Here is a 25,295-nt window from a genome sequence, read left to right as displayed (position 1 = left end):
ATATATATATATATATACATATATAGAGAGAGAGAGAGATGGAAATACTTTTTTAAACATGTTTTCACCTTTTTTTTACCTTCTTTTTTTCTTCTCTCCATGTTTTCCTTCTTTCCTCCTTTTTTCCTATGCTGCTGCTTCTTATTTTACTCCTTTTTCAGACCCTATCATTGCACTATTGCTTATTCAATACCACCAGCAGATGGAGACACTATATTACAACATTAGTCGTGAGCAGCAGTTTGTACAAACAAATGCCTCATAGCTGATGTCCTATCCATTATTGCAATGGATGGCTGGCTGGCAACATTTGTTTTAATTATTCCAATACCACAGTACCAATGCATGGTCAATCAACAGCAATGACACCCCCATGTCAATTAACAAGATTCAGCACCCACTACCTGAAAGACAGCTACCTATCATGTCATGTCCAACCTGCACAGGTGTGCTGGTTGCTGAGCTTATTCAATTAAAGAGGACATTCAGCAGCAGCAGTCCTGTGCCTGGTCGCTCCAACAGGGGCCAGACACAAGCGGCACCACCTATTGTCTTTTGCCTGCAGTAGGGGCCCACTGGACTAGCCAGCAAGCAGCTGCAGCAAATAAACAGGTAATCTTTCTTTCCAACACTGAACCCTGGTGGTGCATTTAATATATGCTACCATATAGGGGACATATCAGATATTAAACTGATATAAACAGACACCACATTTGATACCAGCCAAAAGGAAGAATGAGAAGTGATAACTGTGAAAGGGGAGGAACCAACGCTGTCCCCTTCACATGCACCATCACTACTTGTAGGAAGGTAGGCTGGCTGGCAGCCTCCCATACACACTCTGGCTGGGTGGCAGTCACCCACCAGTACACACAGCAGGCCCTAAACCCATATCATTATTGCTAAGCAGGAAGATGGAAGTCCATTTCACTCTGATGGACCATTTTTAAATGCAATCCATAACCTGGCTTTGGCAGGAACCCTTCTTACTCCTCCTACTTGCATTTGATACTGGGTTTAGGATCTGCATAGGAAACACACACACACACACACACACACACACACACAAGCACACACTTACCTGTGTTGCCTGCTGACGCCTCCTTGGCTGTCCCCAAACGGTATAAAACCAACAGCCACGGGAAGCTGTAAGGATAGAGGACATACCTGCATCCTATTGGACTCACTTGTCTTGGTTAAATCCAGCTTATTTGAAAACCTATGGATCTGCTGCTTCTGCTCATGGCAGTGCTGCTTCTGACAAGGCTGTTCTTTGGTGGGCCTAGGTGACATCACAATCTCCATGGTTACATACACAACAAAGGTCAGATGTTGTTTACACCTGGCCATGCCAGTGGTATTGAGTAGCATATCACAGTGCTAAGGGTCCTGGATGCAACAATCTTTCAATGGGGAATAGCCGCACTGAGTTTGTCAAGTGCACCCATGTTTGCAACTCCAACAATACACACATATGTATGTATGTATGTGTGTATGTGTGTATGTGTATCTATCTATCTATCTATCTATCTATCTATCCATCTATCCATCTATCTATATATATATATATATTTCTCTCTCTCTCTCTATATGTATATATATATATATATATTTATATATAATTTTTTTCTTCTTTTAAATATATATATATATATATATATTTGTCAAGTGCACCCATGTTTGCAACTCCAACAATACACACATATGTATGTATGTATGTATGTTGTATGTATGTATGTGTATCTATCTATCTATCTATCTATCTCTTTCTCTCTCTCTATATGTATATATATATATATATATATAATTTTTTTTTCTTTTAAATATATATATATATATATATATATATATATATATATATATACATATATATAGAGAGAGAGAGATGGAAATACTTTTTTAAACATGTTTTCACCTTTTTTTTACCTTCTTTTTTTCTTCTCTCCATGTTTTCCTTCTTTCCTCCTTTTTTCCTATGCTGCTGCTTCTTATTTTACTCCTTTTTCAGACCCTATCATTGCACTATTGCTTATTCAATACCACCAGCAGATGGAGACACTATATTACAACATTAGTCGTGAGCAGCAGTTTGTACAAACAAATGCCTCATAGCTGATGTCCTATCCATTATTGCAATGGATGGCTGGCTGGCAACATTTGTTTTAATTATTCCAATACCACAGTACCAATGCATGGTCAATCAACAGCAATGACACCCCCATGTCAATTAACAAGATTCAGCACCCACTACCTGAAAGACAGCTACCTATCATGTCATGTCCAACCTGCACAGGTGTGCTGGTTGCTGAGCTTATTCAATTAAAGAGGACATTCAGCAGCAGCAGTCCTGTGCCTGGTCGCTCCAACAGGGGCCAGACACAAGCGGCACCACCTATTGTCTTTTGCCTGCAGTAGGGGCCCACTGGACTAGCCAGCAAGCAGCTGCAGCAGTAAATAAACAGGTAATCTTTCTTTCCAACACTGAACCCTGGTGGTGCACTTAATATATGCTACCAGATAGGGGACATATCAGATAGTAAACTGATATAAACAGACACCACATTTGATACCAGCCAAAAGGAAGAATGAGAAGTGATAACTGTGAAAGGGGAGGAACCAACGCTGTCCCCTTCACATGCACCATCACTACTTGTAGGAAGGTAGGCTGGCTGGCAGCCTCCCATACACACTCTGGCTGGGTGGCAGTCACCCACCAGTACACACAGCAGGCCCTAAACCCATATCATTATTGCTAAGCAGGAAGATGGGAGTCCATTTCACTCTGATGGACCATTTTTAAATGCAATCCATAACCTGGCTTTGGCAGGAACCCTTCTTACTCCTCCTACTTGCATTTGATACTGGGTTTAGGATCTGCATAGGAAACACACACACACACACACACACACACACAAGCACACACTTACCTGTGTTGCCTGCTGACGCCTCCTTGGCTGTCCCCAAACGGTATAAAACCAACAGCCACGGGAAGCTGTAAGGATAGAGGACATACCTGCATCCTATTGGACTCACTTGTCTTGGTTAAATCCAGCTTATTTGAAAACTTATGGTGCTGCTGCTTCTGATCATGGCAGTGCTGCTTCTGACAAGGCTGTTCTTTGGTGGGCCTAGGTGACATCACAATCTCCATGGTTACATACACAACAAAGGTCAGATGTTGTTTACACCTGGCCATGCCAGTGGTATTGAGTAGCATATCACAGTGCTAAGGGTCCTGGATGCAACAATCTTTCAATGGGGAATAGCCGCACTGAGTTTGTCAAGTGCACCCATGTTTGCAACTCCAACAATACACACATATGTATGTATGTATGTATGTATGTTGTATGTTGTATGTTGTATGTTGTATGTTGTATGTATGTATGTATGTATGTATGTATGTATGTGTATCTATCTATCTATCTATCTATCTATCTCTTTCTCTCTCTCTATATGTATATATATATATATATATATATATATATATATATATATAATTTTTTTTTCTTTTAAATATATATATATATATATATATATATATATACTTATATAGAGAGAGAGAGAGATGGAAATACTTTTTTAAACATGTTTTCACCTTTTTTTTTACCTTCTTTTTTTCTTCTCTCCATGTTTTCCTTCTTTCCTCCTTTTTTCCTATGCTGCTGCTTCTTATTTTACTCCTTTTTCAGACCCTATCATTGCACTATTGCTTATTCAATACCACCAGCAGATGGAGACACTATATTACAACATTAGTCGTGAGCAGCAGTTTGTACAAACAAATGCCTCATAGCTGATGTCCTATCCATTATTGCAATGGATGGCTGGCTGGCAACATTTGTTTTAATTATTCCAATACCACAGTACCAATGCATGGTCAATCAACAGCAATGACACCCCCATGTCAATTAACAAGATTCAGCACCCACTACCTGAAAGACAGCTACCTATCATGTCATGTCCAACCTACACAGGTGTGCTGGTTGCTGAGCTTATTCAATTAAAGAGGACATTCAGCAGCAGCAGTCCTGTGCCTGGTCGCTCCAACAGGGGCCAGACACAAGCGGCACCACCTATTGTCTTTTGCCTGCAGTAGGGGCCCACTGGACTAGCCAGCAAGCAGCTGCAGCAAATAAACAGGTAATCTTTCTTTCCAACACTGAACCCTGGTGGTGCATTTAATATATGCTACCAGATAGGGGACATATAAGATATTAAACTGATATAAACAGACACCACATTTGATACCGGCCAAAAGGAAGAATGAGAAGTGATAACTGTGAAAGGGGAGGAACCAACGCTGTCCCCTTCACATGCACCATCACTACTTGTAGGAAGGTAGGCTGGCTGGCAGCCTCCCATACACACTCTGGCTGGGTGGCAGTCACCCACCAGTACACACAGCAGACCCTAAACCCATATCATTATTGCTAAGCAGGAAGATGGGAGTCCATTTCACTCTGATGGACCATTTTTAAATGCAATCCATAACCTGGCTTTGGCAGGAACCCTTCTTACTCCTCCTACTTGCATTTGATACTGGGTTTAGGATCTGCATAGGAAACACACACACACACACACACACACACACACAAGCACACACTTACCTGTGTTGCCTGCTGACGCCTCCTTGGCTGTCCCCAAACGGTATAAAACCAACAGCCACGGGAAGCTGTAAGGATAGAGGACATACCTGCATCCTATTGGACTCACTTGTCTTGGTTAAATCCAGCTTATTTGAAAACTTATGGTGCTGCTGCTTCTGATCATGGCAGTGCTGCTTCTGACAAGGCTGTTCTTTGGTGGGCCTAGGTGACATCACAATCTCCATGGTTACATACACAACAAAGGTCAGATGTTGTTTACACCTGGCCATGCCAGTGGTATTGAGTAGCATATCACAGTGCTAAGGGTCCTGGATGCAACAATCTTTCAATGGGGAATAGCCGCACTGAGTTTGTCAAGTGCACCCATGTTTGCAACTCCAACAATACACACATATGTATGTATGTATGTATGTATCTATCTATCTATCTATCTATCTATCTCTTTCTCTCTTTCTATATGTATATATATATATATATATAGAGAGAGAGAGAGAGAGAGAGAGAGATGGAAATACTTTTTTAAACATGTTTTCACCTTTTTTTTTAACCTTCTTTTTTTCTTCTCTCCATGTTTTCCTTCTTTCCTCCTTTTTTCCTATGCTGCTGCTTCTTATTTTTCTTCTTTTTCAGACCCTATCATTGCACTATTGCTTATTCAATACCACCAGCAGATGGAGACACTATATTACAACATTAGTTGTGAGCAGCAGTTTGTACAAACAAATGCCTCATAGCTGATGTCCTATCCATTATTGCAATGGATGGTTGGCTGGCAACATTTGTTTTTATTATTCCAATACCACAGTACCAATGCATGGTCAATCAACAGCAATGACACCTCCATGTCAATTAACAAGATTCAGCACCCACTACCTGAAAGACAGCTACCTATCATGTCATGTCCAACCTGCACAGGTGTGCTGGTTGCTGAGCTTATTCAATTAAAGAGGACATTCAGCAGCAGCAGTCCTGTGCCTGGTCGCTCCAACAGGGGCCAGACACAAGCGGCACCACCTATTGTCTTTTGCCTGCAGTAGGGGCCCACTGGACTAGCCAGCAAGCAGCTGCAGCAGTAAATAAACAGGTAATCTTTCTTTCCAACACTGAACCCTGGTGGTGCACTTAATATATGCTACCAGATAGGGGACATATCAGATAGTAAACTGATATAAACAGACACCACATTTGATACCAGCCAAAAGGAAGAATGAGAAGTGATAACTGTGAAAGGGGAGGAACCAACGCTGTCCCCTTCACATGCACCATCACTACTTGTAGGAAGGTAGGCTGGCTGGCAGCCTCCCATACACACTCTGGCTGGGTGGCAGTCACCCACCAGTACACACAGCAGGCCCTAAACCCATATCATTATTGCTAAGCAGGAATATGGGAGTCCATTTCACTCTGATGGACCATTTTTAAATGCAATCCATAACCTGGCTTTGGCAGGATCCCTTCTTACTCCTCCTACTTGCATTTGATACTGGGTTTAGGATCTGCATAGGAAACACACACACACACACACACACACACAAGCACACACTTACCTGTGTTGCCTGCTGACGCCTCCTTGGCTGTCCCCAAACGGTATAAAACCAACAGCCACGGGAAGCTGTAAGGATAGAGGACATACCTGCATCCTATTGGACTCACTTGTCTTGGTTAAATCCAGCTTATTTGAAAACTTATGGTGCTGCTGCTTCTGATCATGGCAGTGCTGCTTCTGACAAGGCTGTTCTTTGGTGGGCCTAGGTGACATCACAATCTCCATGGTTACATACACAACAAAGGTCAGATGTTGTTTACACCTGGCCATGCCAGTGGTATTGAGTAGCATATCACAGTGCTAAGGGTCCTGGATGCAACAATCTTTCAATGGGGAATAGCCGCACTGAGTTTGTCAAGTGCACCCATGTTTGCAACTCCAACAATACACACATATGTATGTATGTATGTGTGTATGTGTGTATGTGTATCTATCTATCTATCTATCTATCCATCTATCCATCTATCTATATATATATATATATTTCTCTCTCTCTCTCTATATGTATATATATATATATATTTATATATAATTTTTTTCTTCTTTTAAATATATATATATATATATATATTTGTCAAGTGCACCCATGTTTGCAACTCCAACAATACACACATATGTATGTATGTATGTATGTTGTATGTATGTATGTATGTATGTATGTGTATCTATCTATCTATCTATCTATCTCTTTCTCTCTCTCTATATGTATATATATATATATATATATAATTTTTTTTTCTTTTAAATATATATATATATATATATATATATATATATATATATACATATATATAGAGAGAGAGAGATGGAAATACTTTTTTAAACATGTTTTCACCTTTTTTTTACCTTCTTTTTTTCTTCTCTCCATGTTTTCCTTCTTTCCTCCTTTTTTCCTATGCTGCTGCTTCTTATTTTACTCCTTTTTCAGACCCTATCATTGCACTATTGCTTATTCAATACCACCAGCAGATGGAGACACTATATTACAACATTAGTCGTGAGCAGCAGTTTGTACAAACAAATGCCTCATAGCTGATGTCCTATCCATTATTGCAATGGATGGCTGGCTGGCAACATTTGTTTTAATTATTCCAATACCACAGTACCAATGCATGGTCAATCAACAGCAATGACACCCCCATGTCAATTAACAAGATTCAGCACCCACTACCTGAAAGACAGCTACCTATCATGTCATGTCCAACCTGCACAGGTGTGCTGGTTGCTGAGCTTATTCAATTAAAGAGGACATTCAGCAGCAGCAGTCCTGTGCCTGGTCGCTCCAACAGGGGCCAGACACAAGCGGCACCACCTATTGTCTTTTGCCTGCAGTAGGGGCCCACTGGACTAGCCAGCAAGCAGCTGCAGCAGTAAATAAACAGGTAATCTTTCTTTCCAACACTGAACCCTGGTGGTGCACTTAATATATGCTACCAGATAGGGGACATATCAGATAGTAAACTGATATAAACAGACACCACATTTGATACCAGCCAAAAGGAAGAATGAGAAGTGATAACTGTGAAAGGGGAGGAACCAACGCTGTCCCCTTCACATGCACCATCACTACTTGTAGGAAGGGAGGCTGGCTGGCAGCCTCCCATACACACTCTGGCTGGGTGGCAGTCACCCACCAGTACACACAGCAGGCCCTAAACCCATATCATTATTGCTAAGCAGGAAGATGGGAGTCCATTTCACTCTGATGGACCATTTTTAAATGCAATCCATAACCTGGCTTTGGCAGGAACCCTTCTTACTCCTCCTACTTGCATTTGATACTGGGTTTAGGATCTGCATAGGAAACACACACACACACAAGCACACACTTACCTGTGTTGTCTGCTGACGCCTCCTTGGCTGTCCCCAAACGGTATAAAACCAACAGCCACGGGAAGCTGTAAGGATAGAGGACATACCTGCATCCTATTGGACTCACTTGTCTTGGTTAAATCCAGCTTATTTGAAAACTTATGGTGCTGCTGCTTCTGATCATGGCAGTGCTGCTTCTGACAAGGCTGTTCTTTGGTGGGCCTAGGTGACATCACAATCTCCATGGTTACATACACAACAAAGGTCAGATGTTGTTTACACCTGGCCATGCCAGTGGTATTGAGTAGCATATCACAGTGCTAAGGGTCCTGGATGCAACAATCTTTCAATGGGGAATAGCCGCACTGAGTTTGTCAAGTGCACCCATGTTTGCAACTCCAACAATACACACATATATATGTATGTATGTTGTATGTATGTATGTATGTATGTATGTATGTATGTATGTGTATCTATCTATCTATCTCTTTCTCTCTCTCTATATGTATATATATATATATATATATATATTTTTTTTTTCTTCTTTTAAATATATATATATATATATATATATACATATATAGAGAGAGAGAGATGGAAATACTTTTTTAAACATGTTTTCACCTTTTTTTTACCTTCTTTTTTTCTTCTCTCCATGTTTTCCTTCTTTCCTCCTTTTTTCCTATGCTGCTGCTTCTTATTTTTCTTCTTTTTCAGACCCTATCATTGCACTATTGCTTATTCAATACCACCAGCAGATGGAGACACTATATTACAACATTAGTTGTGAGCAGCAGTTTGTACAAACAAATGCCTCATAGCTGATGTCCTATCCATTATTGCAATGGATGGCTGGCTGGCAACATTTGTTTTAATTATTCCAATACCACAGTACCAATGCATGGTCAATTAACAAGATTCAGCACCCACTACCTGAAAGACAGCTACCTATTATGTCATGTCCAACCTGCACAGGTGTGCTGGTTGCTGAGCTTATTCAATTAAAGAGGACATTCAGCAGCAGCAGTCCTGTGCCTGGTCGCTCCAACAGGGGCCAGACACAAGCGGCACCACCTATTGTCTTTTGCCTGCAGTAGGGGCCCACTGGACTAGCCAGCAAGCAGCTGCAGCAAATAAACAGGTAATCTTTCTTTCCAACACTGAACCCTGGTGGTGCACTTAATATATGCTACCAGATAGGGGACATATCAGATATTAAACTGATATAAACAGACACCACATTTGATACCAGCCAAAAGGAAGAATGAGAAGTGATAACTGTGAAAGGGGAGGAACCAACGCTGTCCCCTTCACATGCACCATCACTACTTGTAGGAAGGGAGGCTGGCTGGCAGCCTCCCATACACACTCTGGCTGGGTGGCAGTCACCCACCAGTACACACAGCAGACCCTAAACCCATATCATTATTGCTAAGCAGGAAGATGGGAGTCCATTTCACTCTGATGGACCATTTTTAAATGCAATCCATAACCTGGCTTTGGCAGGAACCCTTCTTACTCCTCCTACTTGCATTTGATACTGGGTTTAGGATCTGCATAGGAAACACACACACACACACACACAAGCACACACTTACCTGTGTTGCCTGCTGACGCCTCCTTGGCTGTCCCCAAACGGTATAAAACCAACAGCCACGGGAAGCTGTAAGGATAGAGGACATACCTGCATCCTATTGGACTCACTTGTCTTGGTTAAATCCAGCTTATTTGAAAACCTATGGATCTGCTGCTTCTGCTCATGGCAGTGCTGCTTCTGACAAGGCTGTTCTTTGGTGGGCCTAGGTGACATCACAATCTCCATGGTTACATACACAACAAAGGTCAGATGTTGTTTACACCTGGCCATGCCAGTGGTATTGAGTAGCATATCACAGTGCTAAGGGTCCTGGATGCAACAATCTTTCAATGGGGAATAGCCGCACTGAGTTTGTCAAGTGCACCCATGTTTGCAACTCCAACAATACACACATATGTATGTATGTATGTATGTATGTATGTATGTATGTATCTATCTATCTATCTATCTATCTATCTCTTTCTCTCTTTCTATATGTATATATATATATATATATAGAGAGAGAGAGAGAGAGAGAGAGAGAGAGAGAGAGAGAGAGAGAGAGAGAGAGAGAGAGATGGAAATACTTTTTTAAACATGTTTTCACCTTTTTTTTTAACCTTCTTTTTTTCTTCTCTCCATGTTTTCCTTCTTTCCTCCTTTTTTCCTATGCTGCTGCTTCTTATTTTTCTTCTTTTTCAGACCCTATCATTGCACTATTGCTTATTCAATACCACCAGCAGATGGAGACACTATATTACAACATTAGTTGTGAGCAGCAGTTTGTACAAACAAATGCCTCATAGCTGATGTCCTATCCATTATTGCAATGGATGGTTGGCTGGCAACATTTGTTTTTATTATTCCAATACCACAGTACCAATGCATGGTCAATCAACAGCAATGACACCCCCATGTCAATTAACAAGATTCAGCACCCACTACCTGAAAGACAGCTACCTATCATGTCATGTCCAACCTGCTCAGGTGTGCTGGTTGCTGAGCTTATTCAATTAAAGAGGACATTCAGCAGCAGCAGTCCTGTGCCTGGTCGCTCCAACAGGGGCCAGACACAAGCGACACCACCTATTGTCTTTTGCCTGCAGTAGGGGCCCACTGGACTAGCCAGCAAGCAGCTGCAGCAGTAAATAAACAGGTAATCTTTCTTTCCAACACTGAACCCTGGTGGTGCACTTAATATATGCTACCAGATAGGGGACATATCAGATATTAAACTGATATAAACAGACACCACATTTGATACCAGCCAAAAGGAAGAATGAGAAGTGATAACTGTGAAAGGGGAGGAACCAACGCTGTCCCCTTCACATGCACCATCACTACTTGTAGGAAGGTAGGCTGGCTGGCAGCCTCCCATACACACTCTGGCTGGGTGGCAGTCACCCACCAGTACACACAGCAGGCCCTAAACCCATATCATTATTGCTAAGCAGGAAGATGGGAGTCCATTTCACTCTGATGGACCATTTTTAAATGCAATCCATAACCTGGCTTTGGCAGGAACCCTTCTTACTCCTCCTACTTGCATTTGATACTGGGTTTAGGATCTGCATAGGAAACACACACACACACACAAGCACACACTTACCTGTGTTGTCTGCTGACGCCTCCTTGGCTGTCCCCAAACGGTATAAAACCAACAGCCACGGGAAGCTGTAAGGATAGAGGACATACCTGCATCCTATTGGACTCACTTGTCTTGGTTAAATCCAGCTTATTTGAAAACTTATGGTGCTGCTGCTTCTGATCATGGCAGTGCTGCTTCTGACAAGGCTGTTCTTTGGTGGGCCTAGGTGACATCACAATCTCCATGGTTACATACACAACAAAGGTCAGATGTTGTTTACACCTGGCCATGCCAGTGGTATTGAGTAGCATATCACAGTGCTAAGGGTCCTGGATGCAACAATCTTTCAATGGGGAATAGCCGCACTGAGTTTGTCAAGTGCACCCATGTTTGCAACTCCAACAATACACACATATATATGTATGTATGTTGTATGTATGTATGTATGTATGTATGTATGTATGTATGTATGTGTATCTATCTATCTATCTATCTCTTTCTCTCTCTCTCTCTATATGTATATATATATATATATATATATATAATTTTTTTTTCTTTTAAATATATATATATATATATATATATATATATATATATATATATATATACATATATAGAGAGAGAGAGATGGAAATACTTTTTTAAACATGTTTTCACCTTTTTTTTACCTTCTTTTTTTCTTCTCTCCATGTTTTCCTTCTTTCCTCCTTTTTTCCTATGCTGCTGCTTCTTATTTTTCTTCTTTTTCAGACCCTATCATTGCACTATTGCTTATTCAATACCACCAGCAGATGGAGACACTATATTACAACATTAGTTGTGAGCAGCAGTTTGTACAAACAAATGCCTCATAGCTGATGTCCTATCCATTATTGCAATGGATGGCTGGCTGGCAACATTTGTTTTAATTATTCCAATACCACAGTACCAATGCATGGTCAATTAACAAGATTCAGCACCCACTACCTGAAAGACAGCTACCTATCATGTCATGTCCAACCTGCACAGATGTGCTGGTTGCTGAGCTTATTCAATTAAAGAGGACATTCAGCAGCAGCAGTCCTGTGCCTGGTCGCTCCAACAGGGGCCAGACACAAGCGGCACCACCTATTGTCTTTTGCCTGCAGTAGGGGCCCACTGGACTAGCCAGCAAGCAGCTGCAGCAAATAAACAGGTAATCTTTCTTTCCAACACTGAACCCTGGTGGTGCACTTAATATATGCTACCAGATAGGGGACATATCAGATATTAAACTGATATAAACAGACACCACATTTGATACCAGCCAAAAGGAAGAATGAGAAGTGATAACTGTGAAAGGGGAGGAACCAACGCTGTCCCCTTCACATGCACCATCACTACTTGTAGGAAGGGAGGCTGGCTGGCAGCCTCCCATACACACTCTGGCTGGGTGGCAGTCACCCACCAGTACACACAGCAGACCCTAAACCCATATCATTATTGCTAAGCAGGAAGATGGGAGTCCATTTCACTCTGATGGACCATTTTTAAATGCAATCCATAACCTGGCTTTGGCAGGAACCCTTCTTACTCCTCCTACTTGCATTTGATACTGGGTTTAGGATCTGCATAGGAAACACACACACACACACACACACACACACAAGCACACACTTACCTGTGTTGCCTGCTGACGCCTCCTTGGCTGTCCCCAAACGGTATAAAACCAACAGCCACGGGAAGCTGTAAGGATAGAGGACATACCTGCATCCTATTGGACTCACTTGTCTTGGTTAAATCCAGCTTATTTGAAAACCTATGGATCTGCTGCTTCTGCTCATGGCAGTGCTGCTTCTGACAAGGCTGTTCTTTGGTGGGCCTAGGTGACATCACAATCTCCATGGTTACATACACAACAAAGGTCAGATGTTGTTTACACCTGGCCATGCCAGTGGTATTGAGTAGCATATCACACTGCTAAGGGTCCTGGATGCAACAATCTTTCAATGGGGAATAGCAGCACTGAGTTTGTCAAGTGCACCCATGTTTGCAACTCCAACAATACACACATATGTATGTATGTATGTAATGTATGTATGTAATGTATGTAATGTATGTATGTATGTATGTATCTATCTATCTATCTCTTTCTCTCTTTCTATATGTATATATATATATATATATATATATATATATAATTTTTTTTTCTTTTAAATATATATATATATATATATATATATATATATATATACACATATATAGAGAGAGAGAGAGATGGAAATACTTTTTTAAACATGTTTTCACCTTTTTTTTTAACCTTCTTTTTTTCTTCTCTCCATGTTTTCCTTCTTTCCTCCTATTTTCCTATGCTGCTGCTTCTTATTTTTCTTCTTTTTCAGACCCTATCATTGCACTATTGCTTATTCAATACCACCAGCAGATGGAGACACTATATTACAACATTAGTTGTGAGCAGCAGTTTGTACAAACAAATGCCTCATAGCTGATGTCCTATCCATTATTGCAATGGATGGTTGGCTGGCAACATTTGTTTTTATTATTCCAATACCACAGTACCAATGCATGGTCAATCAACAACAATGACACCCCCATGTCAATTAACAAGATTCAGCACCCACTACCTGAAAGACAGCTACCTATCATGTCATGTCCAACCTGCACAGGTGTGCTGGTTGCTGAGCTTATTCAATTAAAGAGGACATTCAGCAGCAGCAGTCCTGTGCCTGGTCGCTGCAACAGGGGCCAGACACAAGCGGCACCACCTATTGTCTTTTGCCTGCAGTAGGGGCCCACTGGACTAGCCAGCAAGCAGCTGCAGCAGTAAATAAACAGGTAATCTTTCTTTCCAACACTGAACCCTGGTGGTGCACTTAATATATGCTACCAGATAGGGGACATATCAGATAGTAAACTGATATAAACAGACACCACATTTGATACCAGCCAAAAGGAAGAATGAGAAGTGATAACTGTGAAAGGGGAGGAACCAACGCTGTCCCCTTCACATGCACCATCACTACTTGTAGGAAGGTAGGCTGGCTGGCAGCCTCCCATACACACTCTGGCTGGGTGGCAGTCACCCACCAGTACACACAGCAGGCCCTAAACCCATATCATTATTGCTAAGCAGGAAGATGGGAGTCCATTTCACTCTGATGGACCATTTTTAAATGCAATCCATAACCTGGCTTTGGCAGGAACCCTTCTTACTCCTCCTACTTGCATTTGATAATGGGTTTAGGATCTGCATAGGAAACACACACACACACACACAAGCACACACTTACCTGTGTTGTCTGCTGACGCCTCCTTGGCTGTCCCCAAACGGTATAAAACCAACAGCCACGGGAAGCTGTAAGGATAGAGGACATACCTGCATCCTATTGGACTCACTTGTCTTGGTTAAATCCAGCTTATTTGAAAACTTATGGTGCTGCTGCTTCTGATCATGGCAGTGCTGCTTCTGACAAGGCTGTTCTTTGGTGGGCCTAGGTGACATCACAATCTCCATGGTTACATACACAACAAAGGTCAGATGTTGTTTACACCTGGCCATGCCAGTGGTATTGAGTAGCATATCACAGTGCTAAGGGTCCTGGATGCAACAATCTTTCAATGGGGAATAGCCGCACTGAGTTTGTCAAGTGCACCCATGTTTGCAACTCCAACAATACACACATATATATGTATGTATGTTGTATGTATGTATGTATGTATGTATGTATGTATGTGTATCTATTTATCTATCTATCTATCTATCTCTCTCTTTCTCTCTCTCTATATGTATATATATATATATATATATATATATATATATAATTTTTTTTTCTTTTAAATATATATATATATATATATATATATATATATATATACATATATAGAGCGAGAGAGATGGAAATACTTTTTTAAACATGTTTTCACCTTTTTTTTACCTTCTTTTTTTCTTCTCTCCATGTTTTCCTTCTTTCCTCCTTTTTTCCTATGCTGCTGCTTCTTATTTTTCTTCTTTTTCAGACCCTATCATTGCACTATTGCTTATTCAATACCACCAGCAGATGGAGACACTATATTACAACATTAGTTGTGAGCAGCAGTTTGTACAAACAAATGCCTCATAGCTGATGTCCTATCCATTATTGCAATGGATGGCTGGCTGGCAACATTTGTTTTAATTATTCCAATACCACAGTACCAATGCATGGTCAATTAACAAGATTCAGCACCCACTACCTGAAAGACAGCTACCTATCATGTCATGTCCAACCTGCACAGATGTGCTGGTTGCTGAGCTTATTCAATTAAAGAGGACATTCAGCAGCAGCAGTCCTGTGCCTGGTCGCTCCAACAGGGGCCAGACACAAGCGGCACCACCTATTGTCTTTTGCCTGCAGTAGGGGCCCACTGGACTAGCCAGCAAGCAGCTGCAGCAAATAAACAGGTAATCTTTCTTTCCAACACTGAACCCTGGTGGTGCACTTAATATATGCTACCAGATAGGGGACATATCAGATATTAAACTGATATAAACAGACACCACATTTGATACCAGCCAAAAGGAAGAATGAGAAGTGATAACTGTGAAAGGGGAGGAACCAACGCTGTCCCCTTCACATGCACCATCACTACTTGTAGGAAGGGAGGCTGGCTGGCAGCCTCCCATACACACTCTGGCTGGGTGGCAGTCACCCACCAGTACACACAGCAGACCCTAAACCCATATCATTATTGCTAAGCAGGAAGATGGGAGTCCATTTCACTCTGATGGACCATTTTTAAATGCAATCCATAACCTGGCTTTGGCAGGAACCCTTCTTACTCCTCCTACTTGCATTTGATACTGGGTTTAGGATCTGCATAGGAAACACACACACACACACAAGCACACACTTACCTGTGTTGCCTGCTGACGCCTCCTTGGCTGTCCCCAAACGGTATAAAACCAACAGCCACGGGAAGCTGTAAGGATAGAGGACATACCTGCATCCTATTGGACTCACTTGTCTTGGTTAAATCCAGCTTATTTGAAAACCTATGGATCTGCTGCTTCTGCTCATGGCAGTGCTGCTTCTGACAAGGCTGTTCTTTGGTGGGCCTAGGTGACATCACAATCTCCATGGTTACATACACAACAAAGGTCAGATGTTGTTTACACCTGGCCATGCCAGTGGTATTGAGTAGCATATCACACTGCTAAGGGTCCTGGATGCAACAATCTTTCAATGGGGAATAGCAGCACTGAGTTTGTCAAGTGCACCCATGTTTGCAACTCCAACAATACACACATATGTATGTATGTATGTAATGTATGTATGTAATGTATGTAATGTATGTATGTATGTATCTATCTATCTATCTATCTATCTCTTTCTCTCTTTCTATATGTATATATATATATATATATAATTTTTTTTCCTTTTAAATATATATATATATATATATACACATATATAGAGAGAGAGAGAGATGGAAATACTTTTTTAAACATGTTTTCACCTTTTTTTTTAACCTTCTTTTTTTCTTCTCTCCATGTTTTCCTTCTTTCCTCCTTTTTTCCTATGCTGCTGCTTCTTATTTTTCTTCTTTTTCAGACCCTATCATTGCACTATTGCTTATTCAATACCACCAGCAGATGGAGACACTATATTACAACATTAGTTGTGAGCAGCAGTTTGTACAAACAAATGCCTCATAGCTGATGTCCTATCCATTATTGCAATGGATGGTTGGCTGGCAACATTTGTTTTTATTATTCCAATACCACAGTACCAATGCATGGTCAATCAACAGCAATGACACCCCCATGTCAATTAACAAGATTCAGCACCCACTACCTGAAAGACAGCTACCTATCATGTCATGTCCAACCTGCACAGGTGTGCTGGTTGCTGAGCTTATTCAATTAAAGAGGACATTCAGCAGCAGCAGTCCTGTGCCTGGTCGCTGCAACAGGGGCCAGACACAAGCGGCACCACCTATTGTCTTTTGCCTGCAGTAGGGGCCCACTGGACTAGCCAGCAAGCAGCTGCAGCAGTAAATAAACAGGTAATCTTTCTTTCCAACACTGAACCCTGGTGGTGCACTTAATATATGCTACCAGATAGGGGACATATCAGATAGTAAACTGATAGAAACAGACACCACATTTGATACCAGCCAAAAGGAAGAATGAGAAGTGATAACTGTGAAAGGGGAGGAACCAACGCTGTCCCCTTCACATGCACCATCACTACTTGTAGGAAGGTAGGCTGGCTGGCAGCCTCCCATACACACTCTGGCTGGGTGGCAGTCACCCACCAGTACACACAGCAGGCCCTAAACCCATATCATTATTGCTAAGCAGGAAGATGGGAGTCCATTTCACTCTGATGGACCATTTTTAAATGCAATCCATAACCTGGCTTTGGCAGGAACCCTTCTTACTTCTCCTACTTGCATTTGATACTGGGTTTAGGATCTGCATAGGAAACACACACACACACACACACACAAGCACACACTTACCTGTGTTGCCTGCTGACGCCTCCTTGGCTGTCCCCAAACGGTATAAAACCAACAGCCACGGGAAGCTGTAAGGATAGAGGACATACCTGCATCCTATTGGACTCACTTGTCTTGGTTAAATCCAGCTTATTTGAAAACTTATGGTGCTGCTGCTTCTGATCATGGCAGTGCTGCTTCTGACAAGGCTGTTCTTTGGTGGGCCTAGGTGACATCACAATCTCCATGGTTACATACACAACAAAGGTCAGATGTTGTTTACACCTGGCCATGCCAGTGGTATTGAGTAGCATATCACAGTGCTAAGGGTCCTGGATGCAACAATCTTTCAATGGGGAATAGCCGCACTGAGTTTGTCAAGAGCACCCATGTTTGCAACTCCAACAATACACACATATGTATGTATGTATGTATGTTGTATGTATGTATGTATGTATGTGTATCTATCTATCTATCTATCTATCTCTTTCTCTCTCTCTATATGTATATATATATATATATATATATATATATATATATATATATATATAATTTTTTTTTCTTTTAAATATATATATATATATATATATATATATATATATATATACATATATAGAGAGAGAGAGAGATGGAAATACTTTTTTAAACATGTTTTCACCTTTTTTTTACCTTCTTTTTTTCTTCTCTCCATGTTTTCCTTCTTTCCTCCTTTTTTCCTATGCTGCTGCTTCTTATTTTACTCCTTTTTCAGACCCTATCATTGCACTATTGCTTATTCAATACCACCAGCAGATGGAGACACTATATTACAACATTAGTCGTGAGCAGCAGTTTGTACAAACAAATGCCTCATAGCTGATGTCCTATCCATTATTGCAATGGATGGCTGGCTGGCAACATTTGTTTTAATTATTCCAATACCACAGTACCAATGCATGGTCAATCAACAGCAATGACACCCCCATGTCAATTAACAAGATTCAGCACCCACTACCTGAAAGACAGCTACCTATCATGTCATGTCCAACCTGCACAGGTGTGCTGGTTGCTGAGCTTATTCAATTAAAGAGGACATTCAGCAGCAGCAGTCCTGTGCCTGGTCGCTCCAACAGGGGCCAGACACAAGCGGCACCACCTATTGTCTTTTGCCTGCAGTAGGGGCCCACTGGACTAGCCAGCAAGCAGCTGCAGCAAATAAACAGGTAATCTTTCTTTCCAACACTGAACCCTGGTGGTGCATTTAATATATGCTACCATATAGGGGACATATCAGATATTAAACTGATATAAACAGACACCACATTTGATACCAGCCAAAAGGAAGAATGAGAAGTGATAACTGTGAAAGGGGAGGAACCAACGCTGTCCCCTTCACATGCACCATCACTACTTGTAGGAAGGTAGGCTGGCTGGCAGCCTCCCATACACACTCTGGCTGGGTGGCAGTCACCCACCAGTACACACAGCAGGCCCTAAACCCATATCATTATTGCTAAGCAGGAAGATGGGAGTCCATTTCACTCTGATGGACCATTTTTAAATGCAATCCATAACCTGGCTTTGGCAGGAACCCTTCTTACTCCTCCTACTTGCATTTGATACTGGGTTTAGGATCTGCATAGGAAACACACACACACACACACACACACACACACAAGCACACACTTACTTGTGTTGCCTGCTGACGCCTCCTTGGCTGTCCCCAAACGGTATAAAACCAACAGCCACGGGAAGCTGTAAGGATAGAGGACATACCTGCATCCTATTGGACTCACTTGTCTTGGTTAAATCCAGCTTATTTGAAAACCTATGGATCTGCTGCTTCTGCTCATGGCAGTGCTGCTTCTGACAAGGCTGTTCTTTGGTGGGCCTAGGTGACATCACAATCTCCATGGTTACATACACAACAAAGGTCAGATGTTGTTTACACCTGGCCATGCCAGTGGTATTGAGTAGCATATCACAGTGCTAAGGGTCCTGGATGCAACAATCTTTCAATGGGGAATAGCCGCACTGAGTTTGTCAAGTGCACCCATGTTTGCAACTCCAACAATACACACATATGTATGTATGTATGTATGTAATGTATGTATGTAATGTATGTAATGTATGTAATGTATGTATGTGTGTATGTATCTATCTATCTATCTATCTCTTTCTCTCTTTCTATATGTATATATATATATATATATATTTTTTTTTTCTTTTAAATATATATATATATATATATATATATATATATATATATATATATATATATATACATATATAGAGAGAGAGAGAGAGATGGAAATACTTTTTTAAACATGTTTTCACCTTTTTTTTTAACCTTCTTTTTTTCTTCTCTCCATGTTTTCCTTCTTTCCTCCTTTTTTCCTATGCTGCTGCTTCTTATTTTTCTTCTTTTTCAGACCCTATCATTGCACTATTGCTTATTCAATACCACCAGCAGATGGAGACACTATATTACAACATTAGTTGTGAGCAGCAGTTTGTACAAACAAATGCCTCATAGCTGATGTCCTATCCATTATTGCAATGGATGGTTGGCTGGCAACATTTGTTTTTATTATTCCAATACCACAGTACCAATGCATGGTCAATCAACAGCAATGACACCCCCATGTCAATTAACAAGATTCAGCACCCACTACCTGAAAGACAGCTACCTATCATCTCATGTCCAACCTGCACAGGTGTGCTGGTTGCTGAGCTTATTCAATTAAAGAGGACATTCAGCAGCAGCAGTCCTGTGCCTGGTCGCTGCAACAGGGGCCAGACACAAGCGGCACCACCTATTGTCTTTTGCCTGCAGTAGGGGCCCACTGGACTAGCCAGCAAGCAGCTGCAGCAGTAAATAAACAGGTAATCTTTCTTTCCAACACTGAACCCAGGTGGTGCACTTAATATATGCTACCAGATAGGGGACATATCAGATAGTAAACTGATATAAACAGACACCACATTTGATACCAGCCAAAAGGAAGAATGAGAAGTGATAACTGTGAAAGGGGAGGAACCAACGCTGTCCCCTTCACATGCACCATCACTACTTGTAGGAAGGTAGGCTGGCTGGCAGCCTCCCATACACACTCTGGCTGGGTGGCAGTCACCCACCAGTACACACAGCAGGCCCTAAACCCATATCATTATTGCTAAGCAGGAAGATGGGAGTCCATTTCACTCTGATGGACCATTTTTAAATGCAATCCATAACCTGGCTTTGGCAGGAACCCTTCTTACTCCTCCTACTTGCATTTGATACTGGGTTTAGGATCTGCATAGGAAACACACACACACACACACACACACAAGCACACACTTACCTGTGTTGCCTGCTGACGCCTCCTTGGCTGTCCCCAAACGGTATAAAACCAACAGCCACGGGAAGCTGTAAGGATAGAGGACATACCTGCATCCTATTGGACTCACTTGTCTTGGTTAAATCCAGCTTATTTGAAAACTTATGGTGCTGCTGCTTCTGATCATGGCAGTGCTGCTTCTGACAAGGCTGTTCTTTGGTGGGCCTAGGTGACATCACAATCTCCATGGTTACATACACAACAAAGGTCAGATGTTGTTTACACCTGGCCATGCCAGTGGTATTGAGTAGCATATCACAGTGCTAAGGGTCCTGGATGCAACAATCTTTCAATGGGGAATAGCCGCACTGAGTTTGTCAAGTGCACCCATGTTTGCAACTCCAACAATACACACATATATATGTATGTATGTTGTATGTATGTATGTATGTATGTATGTATGTATGTATGTATGTGTATCTATCTATCTATCTCTTTCTCTCTCTCTATATGTATATATATATATATATATATATATATATATATATAATTTTTTTTTCTTTTAAATATATATATATATATATATACATATATAGAGAGAGAGAGATGGAAATACTTTTTTAAACATGTTTTCACCTTTTTTTTACCTTCTTTTTTTCTTCTCTCTATGTTTTCCTTCTTTCCTCCTTTTTTCCTATGCTGCTGCTTCCTATTTTTCTTCTTTTTCAGACCCTATCATTGCACTATTGCTTATTCAATACCACCAGCAGATGGAGACACTATATTACAACATTAGTTGTGAGCAGCAGTTTGTACAAACAAATGCCTCATAGCTGATGTCCTATCCATTATTGCAATGGATGGCTGGCTGGCAACATTTGTTTTAATTATTCCAATACCACAGTACCAATGCATGGTCAATTAACAAGATTCAGCACCCACTACCTGAAAGACAGCTACCTATCATGTCATGTCCAACCTGCACAGGTGTGCTGGTTGCTGAGCTTATTCAATTAAAGAGGACATTCAGCAGCAGCAGTCCTGTGCCTGGTCGCTCCAACAGGGGCCAGACACAAGCGGCACCACCTATTGTCTTTTGCCTGCAGTAGGGGCCCACTGGACTAGCCAGCAAGCAGCTGCAGCAAATAAACAGGTAATCTTTCTTTCCAACACTGAACCCTGGTGGTGCACTTAATATATGCTACCAGATAGGGGACATATCAGATATTAAACTGATATAAACAGACACCACATTTGATACCAGCCAAAAGGAAGAATGAGAAGTGATAACTGTGAAAGGGGAGGAACCAACGCTGTCCCCTTCACATGCACCATCACTACTTGTAGGAAGGGAGGCTGGCTGGCAGCCTCCCATACACACTCTGGCTGGGTGGCAGTCACCCACCAGTACACACAGCAGACCCTAAACCCATATCATTATTGCTAAGCAGGAAGATAGGAGTCCATTTCACTCTGATGGACCATTTTTAAATGCAATCCATAACCTGGCTTTGGCAGGAACCCTTCTTACTCCTCCTACTTGCATTTGATACTGGGTTTAGGATCTGCATAGGAAACACACACACACACACACACACAAGCACACACTTACCTGTGTTGCCTGCTGACGCCTCCTTGGCTGTCCCCAAACGGTATAAAACCAACAGCCACGGGAAGCTGTAAGGATAGAGGACATACCTGCATCCTATTGGACTCACTTGTCTTGGTTAAATCCAGCTTATTTGAAAACCTATGGATCTGCTGCTTCTGCTCATGGCAGTGCTGCTTCTGACAAGGCTGTTCTTTGGTGGGCCTAGGTGACATCACAATCTCCATGGTTACATACACAACAAAGGTCAGATGTTGTTTACACCTGGCCATGCCAGTGGTATTGAGTAGCATATCACACTGCTAAGGGTCCTGGATGCAACAATCTTTCAATGGGGAATAGCCGCACTGAGTTTGTCAAGTGCACCCATGTTTGCAACTCCAACAATACACACATATGTATGTATGTATGTATGTAATGTATGTAATGTATGTAATGTATGTAATGTATGTAATGTATGTATGTATGTATCTATCTATCTCTTTCTCTCTTTCTATATGTATATATATATATGTATATATATATTTTTTTTCTTTTAAATATATATATATATATATACATATATAGAGAGAGAGAGAGATGGAAATACTTTTTTAAACATGTTTTCACCTTTTTTTTTAACCTTCTTTTTTTCTTCTCTCCATGTTTTCCTTCTTTCCTCCTTTTTTCCTATGCTGCTGCTTCTTATTTTTCTTCTTTTTCAGACCCTATCATTGCACTATTGCTTATTCAATACCACCAGCAGATGGAGACACTATATTACAACATTAGTTGTGAGCAGCAGTTTGTACAAACAAATGCCTCATAGCTGATGTCCTATCCATTATTGCAATGGATGGTTGGCTGGCAACATTTGTTTTAATTATTCCAATACCACAGTACCAATGCATGGTCAATCAACAGCAATGACACCCCCATGTCAATTAACAAGATTCAGCACCCACTACCTGAAAGACAGCTACCTATCATGTCATGTCCAACCTGCACAGGTGTGCTGGTTGCTGAGCTTATTTAATTAAAGAGGACATTCAGCAGCAGCAGTCCTGTGCCTGGTCGCTCCAACAGGGGCCAGACACAAGCGGCACCACCTATTGTCTTTTGCCTGCAGTAGGGGCCCACTGGACTAGCCAGCAAGCAGCTGCAGCAGTAAATAAACAGGTAATCTTTCTTTCCAACACTGAACCCTGGTGGTGCACTTAATATATGCTACCAGATAGGGGACATATCAGATAGTAAACTGATATAAACAGACACCACATTTGATACCAGCCAAAAGGAAGAATGAGAAGTGATAACTGTGAAAGGGGAGGAACCAACGCTGTCCCCTTCACATGCACCATCACTACTTGTAGGAAGGTAGGCTGGCTGGCAGCCTCCCATACACACTCTGGCTGGGTGGCAGTCACCCACCAGTACACACAGCAGGCCCTAAACCCATATCATTATTGCTAAGCAGGAAGATGGGAGTCCATTTCACTCTGATGGACCATTTTTAAATGCAATCCATAACCTGGCTTTGGCAGGAACCCTTCTTACTCCTCCTACTTGCATTTGATACTGGGTTTAGGATCTGCATAGGAAACACACACACACACACACAAGCACACACTTACCTGTGTTGCCTGCTGACGCCTCCTTGGCTGTCCCCAAACGGTATAAAACCAACAGCCACGGGAAGCTGTAAGGATAGAGGACATACCTGCATCCTATTGGACTCACTTGTCTTGGTTAAATCCAGCTTATTTGAAAACTTATGGTGCTGCTGCTTCTGATCATGGCAGTGCTGCTTCTGACAAGGCTGTTCTTTGGTGGGCCTAGGTGACATCACAATCTCCATGGTTACATACACAACAAAGGTCAGATGTTGTTTACACCTGGCCATGCCAGTGGTATTGAGTAGCATATCACAGTGCTAAGGGTCCTGGATGCAACAATCTTTCAATGGGGAATAGCCGCACTGAGTTTGTCAAGTGCACCCATGTTTGCAACTCCAACAATACACACATATGTATGTATGTATGTATGTATGTATGTTGTATGTATGTATGTATGTATGTATGTATGTGTATCTATCTATCTATCTATCTATCTATCTCTTTCTCTCTCTCTATATGTATATATATATATATATATATATATATATATATATAATTTTTTTTTCTTTTAAATATATATATATATATATATATATATATATATATATACATATATAGAGAGAGAGAGAGATGGAAATACTTTTTTAAACATGTTTTCACCTTTTTTTTTACCTTCTTTTTTTCTTCTCTCCATGTTTTCCTTCTTTCCTCCTTTTTTCCTATGCTGCTGCTGCTTCTTATTTTACTCCTTTTTCAGACCCTATCATTGCACTATTGCTTATTCAATACCACCAGCAGATAGAGACACTATATTACAACATTAGTCGTGAGCAGCAGTTTGTACAAACAAATGCCTCATAGCTGATGTCCTATCCATTATTGCAATGGATGGCTGCCTGGCAACATTTGTTTTAATTATTCCAATACCACAGTACCAATGCATGGTCAATCAACAGCAATGACACCCCCATGTCAATTAACAAGATTCAGCACCCACTACCTGAAAGACAGCTACCTATCATGTCATGTCCAACCTACACAGGTGTGCTGGTTGCTGAGCTTATTCAATTAAAGAGGACATTCAGCAGCAGCAGTCCTGTGCCTGGTCGCTCCAACAGGGGCCAGACACAAGCGGCACCACCTATTGTCTTTTGCCTGCAGTAGGGGCCCACTGGACTAGCCAGCAAGCAGCTGCAGCAAA

The 25,295-nt window shown here is 41.4% G+C and overlaps 2 pseudogenes; both read right to left on the bottom strand.

Annotated features, from left to right (window-relative positions):
* Nucleotides 1-639: 639 nt before the first annotated feature.
* LOC130303656 (U2 spliceosomal RNA) lies at nucleotides 640-742 on the bottom strand (annotated as a pseudogene).
* An 18,075-nt stretch (nucleotides 743-18,817) lies between these two features.
* Nucleotides 18,818-18,920, bottom strand: LOC130303655 (U2 spliceosomal RNA; annotated as a pseudogene).
* Nucleotides 18,921-25,295: the final 6,375 nt, after the last annotated feature.

This window comes from Hyla sarda, unplaced genomic scaffold (genome assembly GCF_029499605.1).
Source record: "Hyla sarda isolate aHylSar1 unplaced genomic scaffold, aHylSar1.hap1 scaffold_1235, whole genome shotgun sequence".
NCBI lineage: Eukaryota > Metazoa > Chordata > Amphibia > Anura > Hylidae > Hyla > Hyla sarda.
This window is presented reverse-complemented; position numbering and strand designations above follow the sequence as displayed.